This window comes from Pantherophis guttatus, chromosome 2 (assembly GCF_059756535.1).
Source record: "Pantherophis guttatus breed Tessera chromosome 2, ASM5975653v1, whole genome shotgun sequence".
Taxonomy (NCBI): Eukaryota; Metazoa; Chordata; class Lepidosauria; order Squamata; family Colubridae; genus Pantherophis; species Pantherophis guttatus.
In genome coordinates, this window is record NC_142064.1 from 63,205,385 (window position 1) to 63,215,280 (window position 9,896).

The 9,896-nt window shown below is 36.0% G+C and overlaps 1 long non-coding RNA gene across 1 annotated transcript; it reads right to left on the reverse strand.

Moving 5' to 3' along the window:
* Positions 1 to 7,238: 7,238 nt before the first annotated feature.
* On the reverse strand, positions 7,239 to 9,676 carry LOC117661962 (uncharacterized). The gene is made up of 2 exons (XR_004590187.2): positions 9,042 to 9,676; positions 7,239 to 7,400 (listed from the first exon to the last, which is right to left on the reverse strand). It is a non-coding gene; the product is annotated as an uncharacterized LOC117661962 (long non-coding RNA).
* Between the last annotated feature and the right edge of the window lie 220 nt (positions 9,677 to 9,896).

Sequence of the window (9,896 nt, forward strand, 5' to 3'; positions counted from 1 at the left end):
ACCCTAAGATGAATAAAAAGCAATATGGCAATTTCCAGACATCAGTATGTCTTGACAAACTAATCTGATCTCATTTTTGAGAGCAAGGTCCCCCCTAATGGTTGTTAAGAATGCTGTAATACACCTTGATTTCAGCAAAGCATTTAATGAAACACTCCATGACATGCTGATTAGGAAGCCAGTTGACTGAATAGTGTGCCAATTAAGTGGATACATAATAGGTTCAGACACTGCATTCAATTAGTGTTTTTGAATTGTTGCTCCTGAAATTGGGAGCATATTAAGTGGAGGATCATAAGGTTCGGTCCTGAGCCTCCGACTCTTCATTATTTTCATTGATGTTTTTGCAGAAAAGATGGTGAGAAAGAGTATTATATTGTAAGTTGATACAAAAATTGAGAGGGTTAGCTAATACTCCAGAAAGCAGGGGGGGAGGGGGGTGAAATCAAAATGATATTGACAGATTGGTTAAATTGCTTTAAGTAACTGTGTGAAATTTAACAAAGACAAGGACAATCTTCTTAACTTAAGAAACAGAAATCAAATGCACAAACACAGTGTGGATGAGTCAACTGAATTTTATAACTCTTTTTAAGCCAACTATCATTCCCTGGAATTAATGCATGATTGTGCTATATATGCATATAATCTGTGGAGCAAATACTGATTTCAAAAGTTTTGACAGTATAGGACAGCCCTAAACCAAATATTATCAGTGATAACAATACCAAGGAAGTATAAATAGCTGAAATATCAGCTCAATAGTTAAATATTAAATTACGTGAAAGAATTCAAACAGCTGTTCATTTAATGTTTCTTTTTGGAGTAAGCTTCTTTAGAGTAAGCCATACTGTAGTAACCAATATTCCAGATAATGAGACACGGCTCTACCACCCCTTTACTTCAAATAAACTGTAATCCTACTAATACAGATACCGAGGGGAAAAATAAATATAACTTCCTGATTAGAAACTGAAGTTCAATAAATGATTTTCTAAATACACATTTAGACCATTTTAAATAATGAATACATTGCATCACATAATTCATCAGAGGGCACCCCAATAAAAATGAGCCAATTCTATATAATAGAACATGGAAACTTCCTTTCATAGAAGTTGACATTTGAAAAGCAGTACAGCGTTCATAAAAACTCTGTTTTCCTGTGCTGCAGAAGGATGCATCATTTTTGCAAGATAGATTTTAATGAAAAGAAGTAAATCCAGAACGAATTAGTTATTCTTAAATGCCTTGAAATTCATTAGATAATGAATTTCAACACTACCCATCTCACTATCTCAGTGACTTTGGGAAATTTACAGATAAAAGCTATAAAAACATATAAAAAGACACCGATTAAAAACAGAGTTAAAAGAAGAGTTGAAAAGGTGAAGGTAATGCCCTCAAGCTACCAACCACCCCCAAGATTGCATATCACTCATGCCATTCATCCTAACTCAATGGAATATCAAGGAGACTTATCCATTTGGATAATTTAATCCATTTAAAAAGAATTGAATTCATACTCTAACACAATGTTACAGTATCTCTCTCTCTGTCTCTCTCTCTCTCTCTCTCTTTCGCTCTTTGTCTCCATTTAAATATCGCACATTTATACCTATGAATTAAAAGAAATATATATATATATATATATATATATATATATATATATATATATATATACATACAGTATATACATTTATCTATCTGTATGTCTATCATGACATACAGCACAATATATGTCTGTATTTCTGTATCCATGTCTATATTTCTATCTCTCTTCTATTTTCTTCCTCTTTGTCTCTAGCACCTCTAAACTATCAAGGAACCTATGGATAATTGCTAAGTAATAGAAACCGAAGATGCTAAAATACTCAAGGACTTTAGAATTCAAAAAGACAAGCATCTGCCATTGTCAGGGATGGAATAAGAGCTCCTATCTAGGGCAGAGGGTTGGACAAGAGAATCTCCAAGGTCTCCTCCAGCCCTATGATTCTATATAACAGCCTAATTTTAACAACTGTTGATAAGAAAGACAAAAAAAAAAAATGTTTGCATAGTGGAAACAGCAAAATAGAAATGAAAGAACTGAAAAATATCACAAAACACAAAAGACCTGCAAATAGAAGTGGAACAATGGTGCCAAAAAAAGAAAGCAAAGCAAAGATCGTACCAATAGTAATAAATATCCTTGGTGCATCATTGATCTCCAAAATATCTGGAGCACCATTTGAACATCATCGGTCAGCTGCAGAAGGCAACTTTATTTGGAACAGCTTACATCTTACAACAATATATTTAACATCATCAAGCAACATTTGCCTATCCCAGATCTTTGGGAAGGATAGGTGAATAAAAACACCAGATCCAAGCTACACATCTGGCTGACTGTGCGGCCAACAATCATCAATAAATTGATAAAGTCTTGGCACATAACATACCAGATTTAATATGAAAAGTGTGGATAATTGATGTGGCCATACCAGAGGATAGTAAACTAGAAGCCAAAGAAGACAAAGTATGAGGATCTGAAAATAGAAGTTGAAAGATTATGGCATAAATGAGCAGTTGGAGTGCCAGAAGTTACTGGAGCATTGGTTGCCATAATAAAAAAGTCTTGGACAGTATTTAGAAAATCTGTGCACTGATTAAAATACTATTATTCTGGTATAGCTGGCTGGAGAATTCTGGGAGTTGAAGTCCACAAGTTCTGGGAATGGAAGTCCACAAGTCTTAAAGTTACTAAGTTTGGAGACCTCTGCACTATGCTATAGCATGTACATTATTCCATATATTTTTATAGGCATATAAAAGGGACACAACTCATACACTGGATGGAGATGTACAAAGATCTTCCATAGCTGCCATCTGCTAACCAATTTTTAAAAGTGGAGAGGTGCTTAGAGATGTTAGGAGAAGTATATTAGTAATCCTGGCATATATTTTTCTCCAGAATTAATGACCCAAACAAGCACAGGATTTCTAAGATTAATAGCCAAGAAATGCACAAATGAAAATTCTGAACAGAAATTTTTCTATCAGTTGAACATAGGTAACTCATTCAAAGAGGCTCTTATACCAGGAAGTCTTTCTCACAACTGTGAATCAGCCACAACTTTACTTGACTGCTTTACTTAGAGTTAGATCTGAAAGGTCTCCCTGAATGATTTGCACAGGCTACTGTCAATCAACAGAGAATAACATTGCAAAACATTTGAATGTTAAGAGCTAACACAACTGATAAAACAGATAGGGATATGGAAGGAGCATTGTTGTAAAATAAATTGTTTTATATATTGTATATATTGTAAATAAATTTACAATTGTTGTAAAATTGTTGTAAAATGTTGCCTTTAAAAAATATACTAACATAATGTGATATATAAAAAAAGAGAACAAAACATTGAAGTGCTTCAGGAAGTCAGGTTAGCTAATTTGCAAACTATTCAGTATATCCCAAACTGTTTTGAATTTTGTTATTTCTTTCCTCCAATGTACTAAAGTCAGCTAACAACCAATTTCATTTATTATTGATCAAAATCAACTTAATCAAAATTATCTGTAACCCCCACAACCTGTCAATTATAATTCTCTTCTGTTTAGCCAATATTTGCTTAACTCTCATTACATTGTTTTGTTACCCAACAGTGATCTTTCCTCAGAAAAGGAAGACATGAAATTTGTCAAAACATTGACATGCTACATTTATCTTCATCACTTTAGCTGGCACCAAAAAGAAGAAAGAAAAAATTAAGATGTCTTGTCAATATGTGCCAGTTCTTCTAAAGTATTGAAATTCTACCAAAGAATATCAAAATAGACAAGCAATTTTCAGTTAAGTATGTTTCTCTATGCAAACAGTATTTTTATTTCAATTTATTTAATAAATCAGATATTTCCCTTAAAAATAAAAAATACCCTTCTGATTTTTTTTTAAATTGCAATTACACTATAAAATATAAAATAAGATACCACTGTGCTTAGAAAAATTGAAACTTTAGAACACTTCATTGTTCTTTTGAGAAACCTATTTACACATCAGAAAGCTACACTATATTCATGGTGAAACAGACTGCTCCACTTGTAAATAGTCAAAAGCTGTAATGTGTCTATACATACAAAAATAAGAAAAGTGCAAGCAACTGTATTCCTTGTCACACTCTATGGAAACTTGGGATTTTAAGAAGAAAGATAGGAAGAATATTGGCATTTTTAAACTTTAGTGATGGAGATTTCTGAGAATTCCACAGACAGCTGATAAAAAACAATTGGATCATCAGACAAATCAATTCATAATTTTCATTTGGGGAACAAATGATAAAGTTCAAATTATCCTACTTCGGACATATTATGCAAAACCTAGCTCTTAGAGAAAACTCTAATGCAAAGAAAGGTGGAAGGAAAGAGAAGAGGATGACCATCAAGATGGATGAATTCAGCTACAATGGCAACTAGTACAGCATAGGAAGACCTAAAATGGAGAAAATCTGTCTGGTTGCTAAGAGTTGACACACACACCACAGCAATGCTAACAAAAATAACAGTTTAAAAGTAAGTAGCATGAAAGCCAGTGGTGGGTTTCAAATTTTTTTACTATCGGTTCTGTGGGTGTGGCTTGGTGGGCGTGGCATGGCATGGCTGGGTGGGTGTGGCTTGGTGGCATGGCAGGGGAAGGATACTGTAAAATCTCCATTCCCACCCCAATCCAGGAGAAGGATACTGTAAAATCTCCATTCCCTCCCCAATCCAGGGGAAGGTTACTGCAAAATCCTCATTTCCTCCTGATCGGCTGGGACTTGGGAGGCAGAGAATAGATGGGGGCGGAGCCAGTCAGAATTTTTACTACTGGTTCTCCGAACTACTCAACATTTCCGCTACCGGTTCTCCAGAACTGTTCAGAACCTGCTGATGCAATCAATAACATAAGTAAAATAAATTCATCTGTAACTTGTTTTCATGTTTACACTCTTAGAAAATGGAACTACTCAAAATAAAATTGACTCAGTAAACATAAGTATAATGATAAACACAGCATCCTTCTGTTGTCTAAGAAGTTTTCTTCTGGGATTTTTTAGAAATTTGCCATCCTAGCCAAGTAATTAAGGAACCTTTTGAGTCGAGCTTGATTCCTAGAGATGCAGTGTTCTTGGCAATAATGTTGAGGGGGTTTCTTTTTAGTTAATCTTCTTCTCAGATATTAGGCCAGCTTCCCAGTCTAGCTTATGACCCTGGTATTTCCGCCATTCAAGTACCAAACAAGTCTTACTATACAGTATGTACATACATACATACATACATACATACATACATACATACATAAATACATATGAATGGCAAAAATATTTAGCAATTTGAACACAGAAGTGTAGAATAATAATGTAATTGGATATCTGTAATCACAGGTTAAAATGAGCAATACTTGGAATTCAAGCTAGTAGTTTAGAATGAACAGCTGCCTAGCTGATATGATTTTCAACAGCAAAATCTGCATCAGTTATGGGTTCTTGCTAGGCACAAGGACTATTATCTCTGGAGTGTCAGCGCCCATCTGTGATCTGTGTCCTTTTCATGGAAGGAAATTTTGCTAAAATTTCCCTTCCATATAAGGGAAAGCAAACTGGGGCCATTGAATTCCATGTGAATCCTGAATACCATTTTTATGCATGGATTGGCCTGGGTTCTTACAATTTTGAGTTGGAAAGACAGTCTCTAAACATCTCAGAATAGTTTAAACAGTACTCCTCCCCCAACAAAAAACACCACTAATATATTAGCTCTGGCCAATATTGTACTATGAACTCATTAGTACTGGTTCATGATTCTGCTCCCAGAGATTTTTGTTCTCCCCAAAGAAATGTCCACCTCAACATCTACTAGTTTTCTTTGTGGGTTATTCCTCTGCTTCAATATTTTGCTTAAGCAAATTTTTGCTGCCTTTATGGTGAAAGAAAAGAGGATTTCCTTTTAAGATCAGATTGCTTTTTGCTTCTCTATAATAACTAGAGTATCTCTGAATATAAATACTTTGGAGTCATGGTTAACAGAAAAGATCAGCTAATTAACTTCTTTACGAAGCCTATATCTTATAGGACACCTTTGCTGGTTACCAACGTTCTAAATATAGTTTCTTTAGTGAAAATGTTTATTATTACAATTTTGACACTTTTGAAAATATTTATCTTCATGCTTAAAATCAATGGTATCTTCATTACCAACTTGATTCCAGATTGATGTTAATGTGCTTATATTTCTCCGAGTTACAAGACATTGGAAAAAACTGTCTTAGGTAACAGCTTGGGAAATTCAAGGTACTGCATCTTCAGTTTCAGATAATTTGGGCTAGCAATTCACCCATTTTTTAAATTAGCCCTATTCATATCATGCCATTCTCACTAGACTTGAATACATGTGTGTATGGCATACATAGATGGAAATGAATGAAACTATGACATCAAATTCAGTATCTCAGCTCTATCATGTTGAACTTGAAGCAATTGTGGATAATGTTGCTTACATACAATGCATAACAGAATAACAGCGTTAGAAGGCACCTTCTACTCCAACCTCATGCTCAAGCAGAGATCCTATACCATTTCAGACAAATGGTTGTCCAATGTCTTCTTAAAACTACCTGTGATTAAAACTCACAACATCTTATACCTTAAAACTCACAACATCTGAAGGCAAATCATTCCTCTGATTAATTGTCAGGAAATTTCTCCTTCTTTCTAAGTTGATTCTCTTCTTGATTAGTTTCCATCCATTGCTTCTTGTCCTGCCTTCAGGTACTTTGGAGAATAGCTTGACCCCCTCTTCTTTGGGGCAGCCCCTTAGATATCTATGGCATGACTCTGCTATCATGTCATTCCCTAGTCCTTGTGTATAAAATATGTATATTAATTGGAATTGCAGTTCAGGGCAGTGGTGAAATCCAAATTTTTTTACTACCAGATCTGTGGGCGTGGCTTGCTGGGCGGGGAAGGATACTGCAAAATCCCCATTCCCTCCCCACTCCTGGGGGAAGGATATTGCAAAATCTCCATTCCCACTCCACTCTGAGGCCAACCAGAGGTGGTATTTGCCAGTTCTTTGAACTACTCAAAATTTCCGCTTCCGGTTCTCCAGAACCTGTCAGAGCCTGCTGGATTTCACCCCTGGTTCAGGGGTTTTTAGCCAAAGTAGACAGACATGCATACATAGTATAGCTGAGTACAGTTTAAAAGAAAAATGAAGCTGTGTCACAAGCAATACTTTATTTCAGTTTTTTCTCCCATCCCTTTAATTTATTCATATAGGCAGCACGCATCAATATTCAGATTCCTCTGTGCTCTGGAGGCACTGGGAAAGAGATGGTCCAGTTGTCCACTTTCACCATTTCAGCCTATTAAGCCATTTCACTGCTAAAAAAAAGAAAATATGTCAAGTTCTGGCAACTTTTTTTTAATGTTCCACATTGCTGGCCAATGTTCAGCTTTGCGGTAGAATGACAGCAGATTTTGTATATATTGGATGCTGTTGGCCTACGGGGCAAAATGTTACTTTCTCAATTGTCCAGTTAAGGGCAACTAAAGCTTTCTTTTACTTATGAGCTAGACATGAGGCATATTTTTGAAGACCCAGCAGAGACATACTTACTGCCAGGGCATTTTTGTACCATGGTTAGATAAGGGAAGTCTCATTAACTCACATTCCCAGCTACAGACTGCTGTTTTGCACACACTAATCTCTAGGTCTAATCTCACCCCTGCAAGTGGACCATCTGCTATAATTAAGAAACACTAGCATTCTTTTGCCAAAGGCCAGAAGCCATTTCTCCCTTAGACAAAAGAAAGGGAGAAAGCACCCCTCCCCTCCTCCCCCCCAAAACACACATAATGGTAACAGCATACTCTAAACATCCATCTCAACATTTTTCGTCTCCTATAAAGTATGCGGTGAGAAGTCCATTGGTTGTGTTCTTTTTGTTTTAACTGGAAATAAAGCAAGTAGTTCAGGGGGGAACTTGAATATGCATAATTCAAAAATGTAAAACATCCTAACAACCACTATAACAAACTTGCATTCCCCTATTGAAGTCAGTACAAATGGCGTTGCTGAATATTCCAGAAGAGCATCTGAAACTGGACAAAGCCGAAATAGAGAGAGTATTCACTGCTTAATTCACACTTTCCCCCCTGCTCAAATAGCCATTAAACTATAGAGCGGCGTTGTTGAAAAAATGAGAAACCTTCACATTTTATGGCATTATGATTTTCTGATATTTGCCAGTTGGTCGTTGTTATTGTAAAGTGCAAGGTAAGTGTTAAATTTTTAATAAAATCTATTAGTAAGCATGAGCATGTAAAGCAATAAATGTTTAGTCTTAATGCTATCCTTTCTTCTCAAGATGCTTTAGGAGAGGGTTACAAATATAGTATTGTTCCAATATCTACTCAATTGTACAGGTCTCCTGCTGTAGTTTCTCTTCAATGGGACATTATTTGTTCAGAAAGATTTTTATGGCGCCCTTAAAAATCTCAATTACAGTTTTAAATAACTTGCAGGGGGTTTTGCAACGTGACACTGCTATCTCGGTTCCCAGAGGATATATTAAATTCAAGTGGCAATAACAAATCATTTAAGCCATAAATAAATAACCTGAGACCCAGCGCTGTGAAGAGTTAATAGTCTCCTATATACTCAATAGAGTCTGAAACACCACTCTATTAAAGTGACCCCTGGGAGCATGGGCCAAATTGCACCCAGTGGCTTTGTGGAAGGTATTCATCCCTCACACATTCATTTCCTTCTTTATGTTGTCTCTTTTCATCAGGGAAGGACCTCTGCAAACCCTGAGCCCACCGAACAATTGCGGTACAGTCTCAGAGAAAAGAAAGAAAACTGGGGTCGTAAATATGTTAAATGGGTGCGTGGGTTTAAGTGGCTTTGTAAAATAAACACGAAGGGACCGTCAGACTAATTAATGAATATGAAGCAGCACGATAGAAATGTTTTCAGAGAAAATTCACATATTCCGACCCCCCTCCCATGTCTTTTCTTACCAACGTTCATTCTTTCCTCCCCCAACTCTTTCTTCTCAAAACAGTTTTCCTAGTTTCCTTCCGAGGGTACTGTATGTTTCAAGAGGGTTGTAAAAATATATTGCCACCTATTCTCAACAAAGATGAAAGAGGGTGTCACAGAGAATTCTTCTGAAACTTGCCATCTTTACAAACAAACAGGTGTATATCGGTTCTCTTAGTCAAGGAGAGAAAGGGAGATAAGGCTCTGTGAGCATTGTTTGGAGAAGCACACTGACAGGCTGCGATGTAATTATATATTGAAAGTCTCATGCCACCAGAAAAAAATAATTATGCAAATTACAGCATTCAAGTGCAGGGACCGTATTTGCTCCCAAGGGGAAAATAACTCTACAGATCTTCAGCACAACTAATGATCCTTAACATACCTAAAGAATAAATCCCGTTGTGCACATCATAGTATTTGCTTCAGAGTAGTCAGTTGCATTTTTGGAGTTCCCTGAAGTTGGGGAATGCTACATGCCAAACTCTAAATGACACCTGTTTGCCCTCATCTTCATAAACGCGTGTAGGATTGCATTGCACAAACACCAAACCTGTTTTTGTTTCAGTCTCAATTCTTTACTTACTCAAGAGCCCCAAGACTATAAAAACTTAACAGTTGAAAACACGTCTCTTTCAAAATCCTTGTACATCGTATTAATCTATTTTGTATTTTTATTTATTTGTCAAGCATGTATGAAAAAATAAGTATAAGTATAAACATAACATATAAACATATAAGTATAAACAGGAATAAGTATAAATATATGAAATGAGTACAAATAAATGGAAACAAGTAGGACAGGGACAGTAGGCACGCTGGTGCACTTATGC